Source organism: Ambystoma mexicanum, chromosome 5q, assembly GCF_040938575.1.
Source record: "Ambystoma mexicanum isolate Mex_15411 chromosome 5q, UKY_AmexF1_1, whole genome shotgun sequence".
NCBI lineage: Eukaryota > Metazoa > Chordata > Amphibia > Caudata > Ambystomatidae > Ambystoma > Ambystoma mexicanum.
Window position 1 is genome coordinate 78,086,188 of NC_090933.1, and position 21,559 is coordinate 78,107,746.

The window sequence follows — 21,559 nt, forward strand, 5'->3', positions numbered from 1 at the left end:
ACATGTCAAGCCTGCATGGATCTGTTTTTCAGGCTTCAGAGGTTGGCAAAATACATACCATCGGGAGGTTGGGAGGGTACATAACTGTATTAAAGAATTTAGAGTAGCGTAGGGAAAGCAGCACACCCACATGACATCCAGTAATCTGGCCACTCATTACCTCATACATGTAAACAAACATCCTGAACAGTATGCCGGGGAGATAGGAAAGATAGACACATAACAACAAAGCATTAGTTGAGGCACAATGAAATCAGGAGCCACTTAATGTGCTATGGTCAAACATTTCTACACTGTACACAAGCTTTTAGGCACAAGGATTTTCTCAAGTGGCTGAGGACACCGAGATGGAATGTCTTGTGGTGATCGTAACAGAAACAACGGCAGGGAAAAAAACATGCTATAATTGCGACTTGCAGAAAGCAAAATACATAGTCCGAAATGGATGCTTATTCTACTCTAAAAGCTTTTTGGAGGTTTTTGTCTGCATTGTGAACTTGAGGTGTTTAAGAACAGACTATATCAGTGACTCACCCCCTAAAGTGTGCCTGAAATAAAACTTTAATGAGTCTAGTAAGTATTGTACAAAATTCCAGAAAGACAAATTATGTGTTATTCCTATTGTTTCTTATTTAGGGTCACTGCTCAAAGTGTTACACTTGTGGAACCCCTGTTTTTTTTAAGAAGCCTGCACAAGGCAGCCAGCCACTCCGGAAACAAAGAGCCAAATGGTGCTGGCCTCAGGCCAGGATCTAACTTTTGGAGAAAAAAAATGAAACTTTTTTTAGGGGTAGCAAGGGAGATGTCAGTGGTCGCAACTGCGAGCTCTGGCGACCCCCAAATGACGTCCCTGAGAATGCTGTGTGCTGCGCCAAGAAAGGAAATACATGGACACTCGCTCTTCCCAGCCAAGCCCCGCAGTTCCATTGCAAAATCTAAGTGGCCTGAGAGTAGGGGAGCTGCACCCCTCTCTGCTGATGGCAGGAGAGGGTGCACCATTCCCACTCTCCTCCAGCCCTTTCTGGAATTACAGCCCTTAAGCCAAAGGCAGTGGGACTAGTGAGTAATGTGAGGCAGAGGGAGAGATGGGACACAGAGGCGTAGTGGAGCCTGAAACTAATGTAGTGGAGCCCACCGCAGTGACATTAACATCTGTAAATGCCCACACAGCGCTGCTGAGTTTGGGTGGGACTTGCCCGCCAAGGCCCTACCCCGTCTACGTCTTCGTACCTGTGTTTGGTGCCTGCTAGAGTACATGACAGAAGAGCGAGGGGCAGCACCTTGTTCTCCTTAGAGTCAGTCGTCTGGGAGGCCATTCCTTCATTTTGATCCTGCTGCTCCTGCCAATTGCTACACAGTGTGAAGGAAATATTCTGACCATGTGGTGTCTGTGTGAGTATGTATGAAGTCTTTCTTCATGCGCTGGGGGATGCAAGGAGCAGAAGAAGCACATTTTTTAGAACAGCAAAATGTGTGCCCAGTCCAAAAACATCAAGAGGAAAGATGAAGGAGGTTTTCTATTCCCTCTTCCCCCAAGATACTGTTTGCAAAAAGTATACTACTCCTCCAGAATCTTCAAAGGTATCAACCCAAGAGCAGAATTAATTTGAGCACTGTTCAAAGTCTCAAAACCACAAACATCTAACGCCTCCTTCATCTCATCTGAAAGCTCTACAACAGCATCTTGCCCTACTTCCGAGCCTGTATCTATGGCATTTGGCAACTAATCTGAAAAAGCTTGACTCCCCTTTCAAATGCTACCCTCCTTAAACTGTTGAACCACTCTACCTATAATGTCCCCTAGACTTCCACAGATTTTCCCCTCTTTCTGTAGACTAATTCAATGTGCTACTCATCAAATGCAAAGCCTCAGTTCTTGACCTCTCCCCAGCAAGGATCTTTGAATGCATATAACCTTCAATTTAGAACTATCACCATAACAATGGTATGCAGTGATGTTATCGAATAGAACATAACGAATGAATCTTTAAACAAACCCAAAACATCTAAAAAGAAATGTGAAAAACTCACTCACCTTTGGGACTGTCCCTTCGGTCCTACGTGATTCTTGTGAAATTAATCATTTTCGAGGCTTGCATTCCGCAGTGACTCTCGAGCAACGAGAGCTGCAAAATCAATTCTTTCTCTCATGCTTGTCCCCCTCCCATCCCCACATCCCTTGCTTGATGATCCAGGGAACACCCCAGGCTCCCTCTCCACTTCCCCTGACATCCCCTTTGCGCTCTCCCCTCCACTCACTAGTACGCTCACGCACCACCCTGACTCACATTCTTTTCCTGGATCTGAGGACATGGCACGGCCCCCTACGCTTTGTGGAAAGTATATTTCGCACTGGAGTACATACAAAAGGTTCATTCTGTATTGGGGGCTGTCTGCTTACCTCTTGAAGAAGCGGTCATTCCTCTCTCTCTAAAAGAAACCATGGACTAGATCTCTGAGACCTCACCAATTACAGACGGTTATTTTGTGTATTGATCACCTGACCTGTTTATGACATGACTTTCAAATGGTCCTGAACTGTAATATTTGACCTGACCCTTGTGTGTTACTGCAGCGCCCTGCTGCCTCTTGATTTCTCAGAACCGCATAGCTCTGTTCTGGGAACATCACAGGAAGAAAGGAACTGTGCTTACTGTGCCTTGTATTTCTGCCTCTCAGGCCCTGTCCCACCTTCTTGTGGGCTTCCCAAAAGGGTGCTGTGTCCCTTAATTCCTCCTTTGTTGGACTGGGTGATTGCTCTTCAACCTTTGTCCTGCCTTCCGTCCTCATCTAGGACGTTGGTGTGTTCCTAGAACCGTCTCCCGCCTGCTCTTCCAACTGAAATGTGTCTTGCTTTTGCATTTTTTTGGTAATCTTGAACATCGTTACCTGTATACTGAGAATTTCAAATTTGAACATGTATATCTCCCTTAGTTGCTGTCCTCATGTCACCCAGACCAGGTCCCAGCAGGACTTGTTTGTGTTTATTTTTGTTGTGTTCTCTATTGGGACAGGGTGAGGGTCCTGACATTACCAGGAGGAAACATGCACCCCTAACAGAAGGGGGGAGAGGGAGACCCTGTGTCCCTCTGATGTGCCAAGCATTCTACCAATGTTGCCACCCTCTGTCACACAATGCCTCCCGGTACTCTTTCTGACCAATGTTCTCTCCCTTCTGTTTTAGGACAACTCCTCGAAGGCAGCTCTGAGCAACCAAAAAGAAACAGCCTGGAACCAGAAGAATGGAACGAAGAAAAGGCAATGAATGGACTGGGAATGTCCTTGCCAAACAGAAATGTGACACCCAACAGACGACCTGACAATCTCAAATGGATCCCAGGCGAATTGTGGTGCAATGGAAAATGAAATGGGAGTAAAAAGAGACTGCAGGGAAGCAGGAGAGAAACTGAAATCCACCCAAACTGATTTTCATCTTCATCTTCATCTGGATGAAGATCACAAAATAAACGTACTTCCAGACCCATAGCAAGCGGAGAGACCATGAGAGACAGCAAACAAAACCATGCAGGAATAGGGGCAGAGGCTTAGAGGGGTTTTAAAAGCTTTTCTCTCTGTGAGACCAAGCCCCTGGGGAAAAGATAGGCATAGGTTGCCCACAGTTGAGTGAGCGCTGGAGTGAATGGATGGGGGAATGTTAAAGGCAAGAGACACACAGGCCCTCATTACGACCCTTGCGGAAAGCGACTGACCGGAGCGCCACAGCGTAAATAGCGTTTCCGCCATTGTACGAAGGAGCAAAGTGCGGCCCATTCCGACCCATCGGGCACGAGCACCACGCCACGGCGGAAGTGCAAAGTCCGCGATGGCGGAAATGACCCCAAAACGGCCCACACCGCCGCCGTACGGCGCCCTAGGTGCAATACCGCCACCCCACTTAGCGGTCACCGCAGTGTGCGCCTACCGGAAAGTACGGTGCCCGGAAATATACGGAAACGGAAGTTAAAACATGGGCCCGGAACGGGAAACATCCCGGCGTACACCTATAAAAACACCAAAACCACACAACCACTAAAATCACTACCCTGAAACACACCCCAACCCGTCAACCACCCTAGCGAAACCACGAAAAATGGGAAAAGTAGCGAAGAAAGCGTGCGACCGCAAGCGGCAGGTCCACTTCTCCCGTGAGGAACTCACCGTGCTAACAGAGACCCTCCAGGAGAATGCAGCCGTCGTCTTCTCCACGCAAATGACCAGGACGGCACTTGCAAACAAGAAGGCCATATGGGCTCTGGTGGCACAGCGGGTAAGTGCGGTGGGGACCGCACCCCGCACCCCACAGCAATGCCGCAAGCGATGGGACGACCTGCGGATACGCGTCCGCAGCATACTCTCTGCCAACCGCAACATTGCCACAGCCACCGGGGGAGGTCCTGAATCACCCATCAAGTTGACCCCCTGGGAAGAAATCTGTGCCTCCACCATCGGAATGGAGAGCATAGAGGGAGTCGGAGGGATGGAGAAAGGAGTGCAGACATCCGAAGATTCAGGTAGGTGGGCCAGATAAAACAATGCCAAATCCACAAAGTCCAACCATGTGAAGTACCATGCGTCCACATAGTGCAACAGAAACACATGTCCAGGAGAACGTCCACACACATCGGCCTGAAAGCGCACGTCAAAACCCACAATAAATACATAAATAATTAAAAACCCCTAATACACGCACTACACGTGCAGCAGGCACACCCTAACTGCAGGCTGCCAAACAACTGCACCCTCACTCCACACACAAATCAAAGCACCTCCAAGACCCCGACCCAAATCACCCTCAGGTACCACCCCAATGCATGTGATACAATGCCATTCCAATTCCCACTGACCCATCAATAACCCTCGCCCTCCTTTACTCCACCACAGGGTCCGATCCAAACGACGAGCTACAGGACACCCCTACCAGCACACCTGCAAAGAGGGCCAAGACCAACGGCCAGAGACCCTCCACCTCAGCTGCACGCATCAAGACACGGCAGCAGCACAAATCAGGTGGCAGCACAGAGGAGGGAACATCAACAGGCACCCCAGCAGCCAGCATGCCCACAACACCACCACCACAGGTCCCCCCAATGGATGCCACAGAAGGCACTGCCTCTGGTGGCAGCAGCACCATAGGTGACACCCCATTGATGGCAGCATGCTCGGACACAGAAGACGGGGATGTCGAGGTCAGATCCATCCATGACCTGTCCCAATCCCCCTGTCTGTCCCCTCCCGTACAACATGAGGATACCACGCAGGTGCAGCCACAAGACGACGACTGGCCATCCCCCACAAGCCCTGTGGCAAGGCAACATGAGGACAACAGCCCCTCTGTGACACCACCGCAAATGGCCATGGCCCAGCAGAGGCAACAGTCCCTCGACAAGTTAATCGTCCAACAGCAGCAAATGGCCACACTCCTCAAGGGCCATGCCGATGAATGTGGGGGCACCAAGGCAGACATAGAAACATCAACAGAGACACTTAGGGCAGAAATGGAGAGAGGTACAGAGACGCTAAGGGCACAAATTGAGAGTAGCACCGAGAGCCTGAGAGTCCAAATGGAGAGTAGCACCGAGAGCCTGAGAGTCCAAATGGAGAGTAGCACCGAGAGCCTGAGGGGGGAACTGCATGCGACGTCCAAAGACGTATGTGCCGAACTTGCCGCAGTGCGCCGTGTGCTCACTGAGCTCTCGCAAACCCTTAGGGACATGCATGGACGTGAGCAGGCAGACACATCATCCGTTGCAAGTTCCGTCCAGGGCAGCCCCCAACGTAGATCTGGAAGGAACCTGCGCTCCACAGGCAGGGGTGCCCCTGATACCCGCAGAGGGGGCATGCAATAGCGACAGCCCACTGACAATGAGCATCTTTGGACACTGGTGTTCGGGTGGGAGGTAGGAGGGTGGAGGGGGTGTGTTGGGCTCACTTGGGTGGCGGGTCGATAGGGTGTTCAACATGATATCACATATGCCATAAAAAGTGCACGATCAACCAATGAGAAGTGTGGACATTGATCTTTGTGTACTAGGCCATCATAGGCGTACAGTCCATATTGTGCATGTCCCAGACACACGCAGTGCCACGAGTCCCGTGTCCATGCATCAGCCACCAGGCGTGAGTGCTAGAAGCATACATCAATGAGATGCTGACGAATGTCACGGCCCTCCGGTGCCTCGCAGACTCCATGAGGTGCTGCCACATCCCCACCCTCATCATGACCATCATCAGGTGCTTGCAGTTCTGCGTCAGGGGGCATGGGCACATTTCTACGTACGCACATGTTGTGGAGCATGACACATGCCATCACCATCTTTGCAACCTTCTCATGGCGGTACAGGAGTGCCCCGCCAGACCTGCTGAGGCAGCGGAAACGGGTCTTCAGTAGGCCGAATGCCTGTTCTATGACTACACGGGTACGTGAGTGGGCATGGTTGTAGTCCTCCTCATGCTGGTCCCGTGGGTTCCGGACTGGTGTGAGGAGCCATCTCTTCAGTGGATATCCAGCATCACCTGTATGTGGACGAGAAACGTATGATGTGGAATGCCATTGATACGTACGCACACCCCCCCCCCCCCTTCCTGGCAGGTCAATGCCAATTCACATACCCCACATCATCATGCATGTAATGAGACTCACCGAGTAGCCAGGATCTGTTCCCTGCGTGTCGTTCCATGTAGCGTGGTATTGTAGAGTTCCTCAAGACCATAGAATCATGGGTTGATCCAGGGAATCGGGCACAACAATGTGTAATGATCCTGTTGGAGTCACACACCATTTGTACATTCAGAGAATGAAATTGTTTTCGGTTGCGGTACTGGGCCTCCATGGCATGTGGGACGACCAATTCAACATGGGTGCAGTCGATGGCACCAATGCAACCCGGTATGCCGGCAAGTGCATGGAATCCCACTTTTGTGTTGGTTATTTCCTGCTCCGAGCGTGGTAGAGAGATGTAGTCGTCTGCGTGCTTCAGGAGGGCATCGAGCACTTGCAATAGTGTCCGTGAGAACAGTGGCTGAGAAATGCCATGCAACTGTCCGACTGTGTGCTGGTAGGTGCCTGTGGCCAGGAAGTGGAGTACAGACACCACCTTCAGTAGGGGTGGGATGGCGGTTGGGCTATCTATCATGCTGACAAGGTCAGCCTGTGTCATGTCCACAATGGCGGCTATGGTGTCCCGGTCCAGACGGTAGAGGGTGTGGATCTGCTCATCAGTGAGGTTGAACGGATGTGCTCGGAGGCGTTGAATTGCGGGCTGCCTGCGTGGTGGTAGTGGCTGTGCTGGTGGGCCTTGTTGGCCCTGCCTTGGCCTCCTCCTCCTCCTGCGTCTCCTCCGTGCGGCTGGTTGTAGTTGGTGTTCGTCTACTTCTTGGAGTCGGAGCACTTGCAGTGCTATCAGGTCCCCCAGGGCCAACATCGCGAGTCCTGCCGGTAGCATTTCGGTGTGGTTGTGGGAGGAGACTGGCTGTGCAATTTATGTGTTTTCAGGCTGTATGGCCTCCACCTGTGGTGATTGATTCCACCTGTGCAAACTGCTCTCCCCTTTGGCCGAGCACGTCCCGCGCACAACGCTGCAATTCGGGGAATTGTATCTTGCTATTGCAATCATGTATTAGTACCCGATGGCCGTGTAAGATTGGTTGATATGTTCATTCTGCTGTGGTCCCATTGTTTCACATACTATCTGTGCAGTCGCGAACAGATTTGTGAGGGGTCAGTGGGACGTAGTACTCGAGTAACGGTGGGCCCTCATGCATCACTGTACCGAGTTGCAACGACGGGCGGGGCGTCCCATTCGTGGGTGAAGGCAGTTGCCATTTTCACACACAGCCGCACTCGATGGGATGATTAGTGATTTCAAACGGCCACAGATGCCTTTTCGACGTGATGTTGCAAATGAGGAATTCGAAGGGCGGCGCTTTCGGTTTCCAGCTAGCGGCGAGGAGATGCCCACAGGTCTGACTGCAAATGTAACGTTCTATTGTTCTATGTCCTTGAGACAGGGCCCATGGCGAGGGAGCAATGATTGATATGAATAGTTTGGGATGCGCAATAGCTACGTGGGCGATGAGGCCGTCCGTTCCCAAATACATGTTACTTCACAACACTGGAATTACGGGCTGGGGCACTGTGGATTTAGCAGGCTGCATAACGCACAGACTCAATGGATGTTTCTAATGTCATGTGAGTAATTATTCAGGCATTTTGATCCCGGGATGAGGGAATGATGGATGGATGCATGGGCAGGTGATTTGATACAGAGTTAGCCATGTACAGGGCTTCTTGGGATCTATCCGCCTCCCCTACGCTATGTGATGCAGGGCTGCCATAGTGGGACCATCGTCCATCTGGCCTTGTTGAGCCCTCCCTGTCTCGAGGCGCCCTCAGACACTCGTTTGCGATGGTGTTTGCACCTCGATATAGATGGTTATGAGTCGCAAGTGGTTTTGGGGTGGTGATGTTCCTTTGGAGTGGGCTAGCATGCATATGGCTGTGGATTTCGTGTGATCATTGAAGTGAGTTGTTGGTATGTAGTTCTGATGGCCATTCTGTTCTTTTTCTTTTCTTTTGGTTGACAGGTATCTCCTCCCCTTTTGCCACTGCCATCTGTATGCCACTCCTGCAGATGGATTTTACTCCCGACACCTGCTGCTTCGTGTTAATCAGTGGAGCAGCATTACGATCTTATGGGACGATCGCCAATGGGCCACATGCCCTTACGCAGTACTGGTGGCTCGGAGCAACATTTCGGCCTTTCAGCTGGACTAGTGCCTCCCCATTGGGACGGCCCTGCGGTTCTGTGCGCTTCCATGTTGCCTTATCGGACGTGAATGTGGCTCTGTGTACCATGGGGGAACAGGGCGACACACAGGTAGTGGCTGGTCATTTCTTGCGGAAGCAGCCCACAATGGTGATTGGTGTTTTGGATTTCATGGCCTGATGGCTGTATGTGCTTGGTGATTTTGATGTGCATAAATATCTATTCTGATTTGGCCCGTGTAGCGTTTTTCTTTGCAAGTGATGTGGCATATGCCTATTTGGGGGGCGATGTATTGTGAGGAGATCTGCATTGGGTTCCAGCTTCGGGGTTTCGTTGCGTGGTACTGTGCTGTGCGCGTTTGCCTACGAAGCCCAGTGAGGTCAGGGATGGGGGCTGCCAATATGCCAGTTTGAATGTTGTCATGCTCAGGGGCGGGGGATTGGGTTTTGTGTAACAGATGCCGGTCAGCCAGGTGGACTGGTTGAATGATGTGGTTTTCGGTATATTGCTGGTCACAGGTGCCTGTGTTTGCGTGCGTTTCTTGGTGGGGGACTGTGGTCATGTCCATTGGGATGGCTTCTGTATTCGTGCCATCTGTGCCCTGCAGCTCCCATTGGCCCCTGTTGTGTTTCTTTTGTTCGTTGGCATGCATGGGTGACTTGTACATTTCAATGGTTGCATTGTGACTTCATTGCACCTACGGGGAGTTGTACTTTGTGGGCAGGGAGCGGTGTACAGGCACTCAGTGGGGCCGTTTACGGTTGATTCGCGATGCCGTACTTCTCGCCATGGCGGAATGGTACATTCCGCCATGCCTGATGGCGTTAGGTACATGTCCGCTAGGGTCGGAATTGGCGTACCGTTGCACCATGGTGGTGTTTGCGGTTTGGCATGGCGCGCGCGCGCGTGCTTGGTGCAGTTAGCGTTGGCGTTCACTACGGTGTCGCTAATGGCTTCGTACTTTGCGGTGACGGGTCATAGTCGCACCGAGCGCTATTCGATGGCGGTATTGCATTTCCGCCATCGTTTTTCGATTTCCGCCAGGGTCGTAATGAGGGCCACAGTATGTAAACAAAGTCAGTGAACGGTGGAGTGTGGGGCAGGAGAGGTGAGTTAGGAAGTGGATATGATATGATAGGATATTTATAACGTGCTTAATACCCAGAGGTTTTCTAAGTGCGGATCCAGGGATTGAACCTGTGGTGCTCCGTGTCGTCTTGCTTCCAAGGCGAGCACGTTGCCCCTGAGCTATCCTCCCGAGACAAGAGGAAGCGGATGACGGACAGAAAAGAGTGCTAAAGAGTTATTGGCAGAATTGGTGCAGAGTGCAGGTGAGCTATTGATAGTGAAAAAAGTGAAACCAGTTTGTGAGAGGCAAACCGTGAGGGAGAGTGTGTTTGTGGGTGTGAAGGTAGTAATGGGGGGAAAGTGGGAGATAGAAGTGGAGGAGAGAGGGTATGAGGTACAGTGAGAGGGAGTGGGTGCTGGAAGAAAGTAAGGATAGTAGAAAGGCGCAGGAGAGAAGGAGGGGGAGAATAGTGAAGTTGAGTGCATTAGTTAGGTTGAGAGAGAGAGATTAGATGAGAAGGGTTAGCAGGTGCATACAACCAGGAACAGGAACAGGCTATTACCCAGGAAGACGGATTGAAATAAGATAAGATACACAATTGTAACCAGAACAAAGGAGAATCTCTGACAGAGTGCACTATAAGGACAGATTTAAAATAGTATTTACACAACATTCAGGTATCCCCTAACCAGCAGGCACTGCAGACAAGGCAGTAGCTAACGCGTACAGGATAGCAACCTAATCTCTAGCTGCAGCACAACATGCTCTGTGTTAAGGAGAGTTGCGAACCATTGTGCCGCTTGTCAGGAACAGGAAAAAATAGAACAATGAGGATGATCTTATGGCTTTACAGCGCCTGATGCTTCAGGATCAGGTTCCACATGGGGACAGAGGGGCTTTCTGGGGGTGGGGGGGGATTAAGAGGAGTGGTCGGGGGGAGCACAGGAAGAGGTAGTGGTACTCCACAGGATTTCCAGCTGGGGGGCGGGGGTTGCCTATTCCTACATACTGTAATTATTGCAGAGAGGAGGGCCACTGGAAAAACAAATGCCGAACCAACCCCAGATTAATTTTCCATCTCCAGCCCCAAACTCAGACTTGTTTCTCAATCCAAATGTCCCGAGATTCAAGCCAAAAAAGTCTCCATAAAGTGTCCCAGATGAAGATCAATACTGAGACAGCATGAAAGAGAATTGTGTCCATTAACCCCCTGAGAAAAGATGACTGTGATGAAGGGCTATGATGCAAGAGCAGAAATGTAATGAAGGAGAATGACGAAGACATATGATGGAGAAGGACTATGAAAACGCAGATGGACTAGGACCAAGGACTAGAAGAAAGAATGGATGGGATATTTTCCGAGTATGGGCTAGGAGGGGGAGGAAGGAACAGGTGGACTGGAAAGCTCTGGTTTCACATAATTATCTCCCCAATCAGCATCTCCTAACAGTGACCAGGTGCTGACTGAAACAGGGGTATGAAAAGGGGAGACACACTGCATAAATATGTGTGATTCCTAACCTCTTTTTCAGCAATATCCTGCCACCAGTCTCATGTCTTGTGTTGGGATTGGAAGAGCTAGGTGCACACACAAACACAGACACATGCAAACACAGACATGCTCACTAAAACGGGCAGTTGCCATTGCCCAATATAGACTCCACTTGAAGTCTGCCCATTATTCCTGCCAGCCAATATCAGACTATTGTAGGAAAGGGTAGGGCAGGGTGGACACCTAGGACTACAGGGTGGTACAGATTAGCAGAATCACAGGTGACCTTTTGGAGCACAAGTGCACGAGATGCAAACACCATCAGTTCTCCTTATAGAAATTGCACCCCAAGAAGCCTATTATTTGCTCTGGCCTTGCTTTTAACAAAGCTCAGTTTTTTCATCAAAGTACATCTATTTTGCAATGACCTTCCAAACTATTCTATTAGTTTAATGCTCTTTACTATTAGTGTCATGTTGGATCATCATTTTAACATCAAACAACCCACAATCACACTTTGACAGATGTGGCGCTATGCATTTACAATCAACAAGCACATATTCTCTGATAGCTTGGTTATATTGGTTTTATAATCTGCACTGGATAAATCAACATTGGCATTCACAAGTTACCCCTGAAATGTGTGGTTCAGCGTTCTTGGAAAGTTAGTACAGAAACTTCACTAAACATTTGGGCATTTTTTCTTAACTTTGGATCAAATGTTTCCTAATTCTTGCAACTATGAAGTACCCCAGATACAAAATATCCTAACCTATGAGTAGGATATGCAGTAGTTTTAAGGTTGCATAAATATGCTTCAGTTTGAGAGTAAATACTGCAGCAAATCAATCATTGTGGTTTTAGTAGTGAGCAGCTGCCCTTCCACTATCACATAATAAAAAAGTTATATCTATCAGGTTGCTCATGCTAATGAAAATGTTTAACAAAAAATGTGATGTAAGCACAGCACACTTTGACCTATAATCTCTCTATATATAAAAGGGAAATGTGTGGATATGTGTGTGTGTCTGTTCGAAATGTTCAGCATACTTCCCAACATGCTACAAACCTGAAATATGGCACGTGGGTGGGTTCCATGGTGTAGACAACCTAAAAATGTATAAAATATACATTTTTCTAATGTTTGAGGCCTGCTATGCCTGGATATGTGTGTGTGTGTCTGCTTGAAATGTTCAGCATACTTCCCAACATGCTTCAAATCTGAAATTTGGCATGCGGGTAGGTTCCATGGTGTAGACAATGGAAAAAGTATAAAATGTAAATTATTCTAATGTTCTTCTTTTTAAGCAGTCTGCAATGCATACCCCTGCCATATGGCTCTTTGCGCCATAGTTCTATGTGCATTGGTCTTAAAGTTCAGCAGTTCATGAAAACTTCAGCAGTTCATTGTACCTAAACTTTCCACACTATCAGCATTCTAGCTGACTGTAACGCTTGCCTGCACTTCTCGGGAGCGTAATGCCTTCTCAGCCTGTGGACCTGGTGCTTGATACTTTTTGGATTCTTTTTCTGTTTAAACAACAATAACAATAATAGAACACTATAACATCTACTGACTAAGATACTACTGCATGAGATGTGTACTCTTTTAATCCCTCCCTTCTCACTTCTGTTTATTTTTTGTGGAGCTACGTTAAAATGAAGAAATTATGGTAACTTGGGCAGCTGAAGTATTCTATAGTCTCTTGTCACAAAATTGCTTAACTTTTTTAAGAATGAGTCTTTGGGTAAGTAACTGGTGAAAATACTGTAATCTTTAGGGCTTGGATTAATTCCTATGTTGGAGAGATCGCTCTTTGTAATAACTTGCTCTTTTTTCTTTCTTTTGCAGGTTCTCTGAATTTAGGAAAAGGAATTATGGCTGAGGAGGGCTGCAGAGTTACTCGGGATGAGAAAACGTTTTAAAACGTAGGTTCACTTATACGGGGCAACTGCAGCCTTCAGGGAAGCGCGCAGAAACAACTTTGAGGTAAAAACTTGAAGTGCTTTGAGGTACATAAAATGCTTAGTAAACGTCTTCTTTCTTTAACTATTAAATTCATTTATTGTTTTTATAAATACCTCTTGTCTTGTCTGCAGGTTTTTGGAAAGCTGCTGACTGAAGATGCTGCAGCGGTGAGTGAAACTTCTGACGGAAGATGCTGCGACTATGAGCGAAGACTGCTGACTGAAGATGCTGTGGCTGTGAGTAAAACTTCTGACGGAAGCTTGTTGCTTTCAGAGATAACCTTAGACAGGTAAGTCTTTTGAACTCTGTAGTTTGCTGTAAAACTAATGTCTCTATTATCTCCTTTTACAGGTTCTGTGAGGAGAAATGCCGGTAGCGTTACCCGCTGTCAGCAGAGCAGACGCGAAGCACGCATTCCAGCGGGGGCAGGGCTTAAATAGCTCCCTCTGCAAAATGAATAGAACGTGTTGAAACTTATAAAAGGACCTTGCGGTGGCCATGTTAAGTGTATGGAATTACTGTAAAACATCACAAAAGTCTATGGAAGTGTATGCTGAGAATGATGTAAATGCCATGTGTGCCATGTTAACACCCAACTTTGACCTGCTGTTGTATCTCCCTAATTGCCTAGCCTGAAAGCCTGAATGAGGGCTATGCCCACTGACTGGGATCATGACAGTTCCCCCCCCCCCAAGACCCCTCCCAAGGATGGACCCACCGGCCCTGGCTGAGTGGGGTGATTCTGATGAAACTTCTGAAGCAAATTGGGAGCATGAATATTTGAACTAGGTTCCCAAGTCCTGTCCTGTGGGCCAAACCTTTCCAATCCACAAGGTAGAATAATTTTCTTTTGACAATCTTGGAATCTAAAATATCTTTCTCTAAGAATTCTGGTTCACCTTCTCTGATCAGGGGTTTTGGGAATGGTTGTAGTCTTGGCCCCGGATTCGTTGGTTTTAAAAGGGAAATATGGAATACAGGATGAATTTGCATGTGAGAGGGTAACTTCAATCTTACAGCTACAGGGTTAACAATGGCTTCCACAAAGAATGGGCCCAGAAGTCTAGGCTGGAATTTACATGGGCCCTTAAGTTCAATGTGTTTAAAAGACAACCATACCTTTTCTCCCACTTTATACTCTGGAGTTTAATTGCACATTTCTTTTGGCTTTCCTTTGCTGTAGTCAAATGTCTCCGAACCTCTTTTTTTACCTGGGTGATGTTCTCATGAAGATCCTGTACTGCTGGCATTTCTAAGGATTCTGTGGATCAAAGGTAGAGGTTAGAGGATGTGAACTGTTGAGGACGTAAAAAGGGCTGTAACCTGTGGAAGTGTGTTCAGAGTTATTATAAGCATACTCTGCTACCCAAAGGTCATCCACCCAAGAACTATCTATCTGGTGGAGAAGACATCGAAGGTATTGTTCTAGAGTTTGATCGGTTCTCTCAGTTTGACCGTCAGTTTGTGGATGGTGACTATTAGATACAAGTACTTTTAGCCAACTCACAACATTTCCTCCAGAATTGAGAGACAAACTGACCCCTTCTATCGAAGATCACCGCAGATGGACATCCATGAAGACGCACAATTTGTTCTAGGAACACCTTTGCTAAAACTGATGACATGGGAAGCCCTTTGAGGGCAATCAAATGAGCCATTTGGAAAACAAGTCCACCACTACCAGGAGTGTGTGATAACCTGAACAAGGGGGCAACTCAGCAATAAAATCTATAGAAATAGTATGCCAAGGCGCTGGTGGGACACGTAACGGTTGAACAAGTCCTGCTGGTCTCTGCTTTGAGCTTTTGTTTTGGGTACAGATTCCACAAGTCTGGATGACATCTATGATATCCTTGTGCCATGGTGGTCACCAAAAATGTATTTTGATCTTGGCTGTGGTCTTTGCGATTCCAGAGTGGCCTTCTAGTGGTGCCCCATGATAATTTGCCAAGACCTTTCTCTGTAGCTCCTGATTTGGAAGGTAAAGACGACTCTGGAAATAAGATAAACCTTCTTGAATGCAAAACTTGGGTCCTTTTGACATCCAGGCCTCTAATTCTGAAGGGTTCATGTTCAGTTGAATCTATGACTTTTGATCTTCTTCGGAAAATCCAGTGACTCCCAGCACCTTCTCTTCTGGAATTATATTTACTAGATCTGAAGTAGCTTGGATCTCTTCTTTCTCTCCAGTGCGTGACAAGGCATCTGCTTTTCCATTCTTTACTCCTGGGTGGTACATTATAACTAAGTCGTATTACAGAAAAAACAATGCCGAGTGGAGTTGTCGGGATGACTGAGCCTTTGCATTCCGTAAATATTGCAGATTTTGGTGATCAGTGAAAACTGTGACGGTATGCCGGGCCTCCAATAAATGGTGTCTCCATTCCTTGAAAGCGTTTTGTATTGCTAGTAATTCCTTATCTGTGATACTGTAATTGAATTCTGTAGTTGAAAAATTTTTAGTCCAAAAGACCACTGGATGCAGTTGTCCCGTTTTGGTATCTTTCTGAGATAATACAGCTCCCATTGCTGCACTAGATGCATCAGTTTCTAGTATGAATGGTAGCTCAGGTTGTGGGTGTCTCAAAATGGGAGCTGTGGTAAAAGAGAAAATAATAATTTTGGAAACCCTTTTCTGCTTCTTTGGTCCAGGAGAATGTCTTGTGCTTTCGCAATAATGAAGTTATTGGATGTACTAGTTGGGAAAATCCTGAAATAAAGCGTCTATACAAATTTGCGAATCCTAAAAACTTTGGACTCCTTTCACTGACGTAGGGGAAGGCGAATTCAAAACAGCTTCAATGTTTCGATTATCCATTTGAATTCCCATTGCTGACAGGATGAATCCCAGCAATTCCACTGAGGTCGCATGAGAGGAGCATTTCTCTAGCTTGATAAATAAATTGTGTTGCCGTAGTTTCATCAGTACTGCCTTTACATCAGTTATGTGCTCTCGGATTGAGTTTGAATAAATTAGAATGTCATCGAGGTACACTACGGCACAGCCATCTAGCAATTCATGAAGTTCTGAAAAGCTGCAGGAGCGTTGCATAAGCCAAAAGGCTGTAAAACTAATGTCTCTATTATCTCCTTTTACAGGTTCTGTGAGGAGAAACGCGGTAGAAACATCTCAAAAGTCTATGTAAGTTCATGCTGAGAAGGAGGTAAATGCCATGTGTGCCAGGTTAACACCCATCTTTGACCTGCTGTTGTATCTAATGTTCTCTGCCTAGCCTGAAAGCCTGAATGAGGGCTATGCCCACGGACTGGGATCATGACACTGACATTAGCGGCACTCACTTATGAAGTCATGCGGGTGAGACAAAATGCTGCTTTTGTAGTAAAGCGGGTGACAAGAAACGGTGCATGTCTCTTCAATACTGTCCGCAATTAAATGTCCGTCACATTGTGGCAAATCTCTCATGATATTTACAGGAACTTCATTTTCCACAGAAGTTAATCAAGGTATGCCACCTCAACAGTATGAATGTTACATGCTTCAGCCGCACACGTACAGGTACGACACCTCAAGCTTACACGCGTCAGCCCTAGGAATTAGTGTGTGAAGCACAGATACACCGGGTAGTCTCTTATAAAGGGACATTTGTCGATATGTGTGTGTGTCTGTTCGAAATGTGCTACAAACCTGAAATGTGGCAGGTAGGTCGGTTCCATGGTGTAGACAATGTAAAAAGCATAAAATATAAATATACCGTTGTCTAATTTATTTTTTGAGTGGGAAATGTATAGATATGTGCGTGTCTGTTTTAAATGTTCAGCATGCTTCCCAACATGCTGCAAACCTGAAACTTGGCATGTGGGTAGGTTCCATGGCGTAGATAATGTAATGTACATTTTTCAATTCCTTTTTTTAAGCGTTTTTTTTAAGTGGTCTACTATGCTTGGATATGTGTGTGTGTCTGTTTGAAATGTTCAGCATACTTCACAACATGCTACAAATCTGAAATGTGGCACGTGGGTAGGTTACATGGTGTAGACAGTGTAAACAGTATAAAATATAAATATACCTTTGTCTAATTTCTTTTTTTATTGTTGTAGGAATTACCCTGCAAAGCACGGGTACAACTGGTAGTGATGTTATATATAAAAAGCCATTCATCTCATTGTTGCTGAACGTGCATGAGAACCCAAAGCCCACCCCTTCTCTCTCCTGCTCCTACTGGTCAGGTGTCTGCTTTGGCTTCCTCATACTGTGCAGCCTGAAGTTCCAGCATGATCTACCTGGTGCCATGCAGCTGACCATTTTTATTATTTTCAAGGCATCTTCTGGGCAAGCCTCCCAATTGAGACCATTTGTGAGCAGCCCACACATATATTGCTGCCAATATATTTGCTTCCACTGCCAACTCAGCGTCTATTAAACATGTGAGCATGGTGCTTTGCAGCAGGGCACCCCCTAATTGCAGGAGGGCCTCCTGCAGCCACTTTAGAAAACAACCTGTGGTAAATGTGCATGGATGGCGGTAGATTGAGCTTAGAGGGAGAAGAATCCAGAAGAGGCATAGTAGGTGAGAAGAATAATGAAGGGATTGTACGGTTTCCGTTATAATGAGCAGACCCTTCTGTGTGGATGGATTTTGCAAAGAAGATAGTGGGGTTAAGCATGAGATGAAAATGCTGCTGAGGAACATCGACCTCACTGTAAAATGGTGATAAGAGGAGGGATTAGTGGGTGGCCCTTAACCATTTGGCCAGCTCAGTAGAGAAGAGCATTTCTCTCCTCGCCTGAGTCGTTTAGTAATAGAGGAGTACGCCAGCATTCTAAAGGGAGGACTTTTGAGCAACAGGGATGTGCCCGCTGTGTGCTCCCTTCAGGACAATACCCATGTGTCAAGGTTTTCGACAGGGAAGATAAGATGCAGGTAAGAGCAGAGGACCAGCTGCAGTGCGGAGGTCTGTGTTGTGGCAATCTTGTGAGCGGATAAATTGTGGCATGATTTTACAGTAATTGTGGCCATTTTGATTTCAAATTTATGAGACGTATGGCTTGTAAAAATAAACTGATGAGGCCACTGAGGTGATTCGAACCCTGGATACACAGCAGCAAATACAGATTCTCTGGCAGATGCTAATCAGGTTAGAAGGTGAATGCAGGTCTAACGTTACTTTTTTAGCCTGGAAGAAGATGTATAACGTTAAAGAGAGTCACAGGAACTTGGAGACGCTGGAAACATAGGTGTTCATGCCTTAAAGATTAGGCCCAATGCGTTAATAGAATCATATGCACCAAAAGGTGCAGCCAGATGAATGGAGCTAGCAAGCTCACTGGAACAAGACAGAACATTGTCTGGTCCTCCTCGGTGGTACTCGAGCAGGACGGTATTAGTGCAGATGGCTTCTGAGTCCAAAGCATCGTGTTACAGGCCAGAGACAGCAATCCCAATGACCTATAGTGATGGAGGGTCAGGTCTCCACTCTGACGCTCAAGCAGTTTTCCAGGTTATATAGAGAGATTCTGAGGACAACAAGCAAACATGGATCAATGAGTCTCTTGAAGATCTGCCACAGTAGCAACCCATGTATGATCACCTAGGTGTCACCCTAACGTTCTGTTGTTTAGAAGTACATGCCATGAGCACTATGGTTAGCATAAGCTTTCCAGAGAAGATTATCAAAATGGTGGAAGAGCGATATCCTGGGTGCAGCAGCGGCCATATTGGGTGACTTAGGCAGACCTCTTTCCCGTGTCTGCTTAGGCCTTCCCTTATTCTTTATATTATGTTCAGTGGTAGCAATTTGACACAACTCACGAGATCTTTTTTTCTTGACTTGACATTAATGGGCTTCAGTTATAACTATTACGAAAAAAGGTCAGAGATGTAGATGTCCGGTTATTTTCTAACTCAAATCATTTCATCTGGTATTTGAGTGGGACCATTTGATTGTCCCTGTGGGGGGGGTTGTTGCTAGTAGCTAGATACTGCATGGAAGACGTTAGTTTTCTTCCACGTGCTTTCAACAAATTAGGCCACATTACAAGTATGGCGGTCCGGAAATAAGGGTGCCGGTAGCAACGTACCAGCACCCTTTCCGGACCGCCATACTGCAATGATGCTGGTAGGGAGCACGGAACCCCTTGCCCCCGGCAGGCCTGACCAGCCGAGAGCTCAGGTCCCTACTGTCATGGTTGTCATGGACGCACCGGCACCGTTAGCAGTGGTGCTGGTGCTTCCGTGTACCCATTTCCATGGAATCCTATAAGACTCCATGGAAATTGGGAGTAACCATTACCGCCGCTGCCACCACCCCAGCACCGAGATATCAGATTATGGTAACAGTGTTACAGGGTTGGCGCCAACCTCGTAATGAGACCCATTGTCTTATACAATCTATGGGATTTGGAGCTCGGATAAGTGATATATTGACATTTTGGCCTGCAATAGTTACATGAATATAGTCAAATCTACACAATGCAGATTTTTTGCAGTAAACAAGGGCATATATTTTCAATGCTGTTTGCTACCTTTGTTTTGATAAGGCTCTTTATTTTTGTTGAGGCAATGGCATAAACCCACAACATGCCTAGCAGCAATGCCCAGAGCAAATACTAAATTTCTGACACATAACATTAAATAACCTGTTCCTGCCATATTTAAAGAGAGCTCTAGCAAAGGAGTATTGTTTTCAGCTTGTTTGATGACACATTAAGATTATAGGTTTTGGATCATAAGTCTTTATGAGGGAATGCTGTAAAATGTCTGCAGGCGTGCCAAAGTTTATGAGTCACTCCAAAAATAAAACTTAACGCCATTGCATCAACACAGGCTTGAGTGAAGCTGCTTCCTGAAAGCCGTGGCTGGATATGCATGAGGTTTATAATAGGAATAGCTCAGAAGATTAAAAACAAATTGGTAAGGAGCACACTGTATTATATGGTGTGATCATAAAAAAGCAGCATAAAAAAGTGCTGCTTGTGTTCTGAACTTTCAAGCAGTTATGCCGGCATTAGGGAGTTTCACAATGATTTGAGTGTTGCTCTGAAGACCTGGCGACACCCTTGACAAAGCTGCCTGGGGGTCCCTTGTAAAGAATCAGGTGCAGGAGAGCAAGTTCATTCGTATGGCCTTGCCAAGGTATCCCTACATATTATCCCCACCAAAAATATCGCTGTATATATGGTCGTCATGGTATGTAACGCCATAGGTGATATTTTTGGGGAGGATAATTTGTGGGATCAGGGGTTGCGAGGGTGTACCCCGCACATTTAAAAATAATGCAGAGGTTGCAGGGGTGTTCCCAGCAGGGTCCATGCCTCAATATCGTCGCATTGTGATATTTTTGCGGGGATATTAACAATGGAACCCTTTCCAGCTGCTGGGCACACCAGTGGCTAAGTCTAATTTACACTGACCGCTGAACATTTTTAAACGGTCATCTTGGCTGGAATGTAGAGTACCCCAGCCCAAGATTCTACACCATAACACCCCGGACGCCCAAGGGAAATAGGAGAGAAGTAGTGTGATGCAGGTGAGGCCAGGGTAGGAGCCAGTTGGAAAGATGGACAAGAGCTGGGAACAATCGGTGGAGGTTCTACCAGACGAATACGTCGCTGCTCTTGTATAGAAACGGGCTTGAGTCCCTTGCCAGAGCATCCTTGTTCCATCTCTCTGTCTGGTTGAAAGTGGAAAAGCCACACTGTTGCACCTATCTTCCACATTATTGTTGCAGAGCCACTTCCCCCCATGCTGTGCACCAATGTATAGCTCACCTTGACAGCAGCCCTGCCTACTTCAGAGGAATGAAACCTGGAGAGACCTTTGGGTGCATGTGAGGGTTCCTGCACTCTCACCTAGTGCCACAGCAGCAGCTTGGGTTCTTGCACAGCCTTTCTATGGTCATAGCTCTTTTTATAGGTTTCCGAGCCCGGTCTAACTCTTGCTCAGACATCTTCCACGTTTATACCTAGTAGGTCACCCGTGCCCAACCACGGGGGCTTACACCAGATGCTGGGCTTCATCCCCCGCATGAGCAGAAAGGGTTCTATTCCTGTGCTCACACGTGGTGTGATCGAGTACATGTTCAGGGCTTCCGATAGTACATGCTGCCCTTCCATACCAACGAGCTGGCCATAGCAAGTGGTATGCACCATTTAACATGTCTGTGTGTGTGCTCCTCCAATCCATTGCCTGCACGATGGTGCAGAGCCATGCAGCAATGGACAATGTTAAGATCCTTCAGGAAGTTATGTATTTCATCCAACACAAATTGTACACCATTGTTTCTTAAAATCTTTTCTGCAATTC